The 1,077-nt window shown below is 41.3% G+C and overlaps 1 non-coding gene across 1 annotated transcript; it reads right to left on the bottom strand.

The window, feature by feature from the left end:
- Nucleotides 1-769: 769 nt before the first annotated feature.
- On the bottom strand, nucleotides 770-876 carry LOC142169986 (small nucleolar RNA R71). Its single transcript, XR_012699605.1, has one exon. It is a non-coding gene; the product is annotated as a small nucleolar RNA R71 (small nucleolar RNA).
- Between the last annotated feature and the right edge of the window lie 201 nt (nucleotides 877-1,077).

The following is a 1,077-nucleotide window of genomic DNA, read 5'->3' as shown; positions in this document are numbered from 1 at the left end:
TTTTTATTTTATTTATTTTTCCCTTTTTTACGTTTGGTGTTTTTTGACTGTGCGTAGGCTACATGTTAGATTGGTGTATGACTCGATCTTCTCGGAAGGAAGTGCTACCATACGACCAGAAATTGAGATACAACTACGACAGCTGAGGAAGGAAAGAAATCTCCACGAGAATATAGTGAAGGTTGGGGAATTCTCAACCAAAGAAATTATTGTTGGAGATGATGAAAATGTGGATTTGGATGCAAGAGAGGCAGCCCAACAAAGAGAAAATGTTGCACGGGATGCTGAAGAAGCAGCTATTAGAGATGCACAATGCATTTATGAAGAAGAGAGGTGTCACATACTTAATCAAAATCAACCCATGGGTGCAGACCAGTTCAGAAACATAGCTTCCGGTGCTGGGAGACCACTTGGTGATTATGCTAGACCGGTCTACAACCAAGGATTGTCAAGTATCAGACCACCTCCAGTTGCAGCAAACAATTTCGAATTGAAGCAAGGGTTTCTCAAAACTCTTCAAAACTGTTGTGTCTTCAGAGGAAAGATGAAATAAGATCCAAACAACCATCTAATGGACTTCGAGGAGATTACGAACACCTTTCAATACAATGGTGTTTCACAAGATGCAGTATACTTAGGGGCATTCCCCTTCACACTCAAAAGATTATGCGAAGCAGTGGCTTCGAAGCTTTCCCCAAGGATCAATTAGAACATGGGAGGAGATGACCAGAAAATTTCTTGATAAATATTTCTCCTCAGCTAAAACGGCAAGTTTAGAAGAGAGATTCATAACTTCTGCCAGAAAGATACTGAGACTTTGTTTGAAGCTTGGGAGAGGTTTAAGGAGATTGTTCGAAAGTGTCAACATAGTGGAATTGAACTCTGGATGCAACTCTAGGATTTTTGAGATGGATTGACACCGGTCGCACGTAGAACATTGAGCAATGCAGCTTGAGGCCCATTGATGAAGAAGACACCAGAGGAGATAGTCACTATTCTTGATGAATTGACTGAAGATGCAAATCAGTGGCCCTCTGAAAGTGCTGAAAGAAGAAGAGCGACTGGTGTTCACCAAGT

This window comes from Nicotiana tabacum, chromosome 15 (genome assembly GCF_000715075.1).
Source record: "Nicotiana tabacum cultivar K326 chromosome 15, ASM71507v2, whole genome shotgun sequence".
Classification (NCBI taxonomy): Eukaryota; Viridiplantae; Streptophyta; class Magnoliopsida; order Solanales; family Solanaceae; genus Nicotiana; species Nicotiana tabacum.
This window is presented reverse-complemented; position numbering and strand designations above follow the sequence as displayed.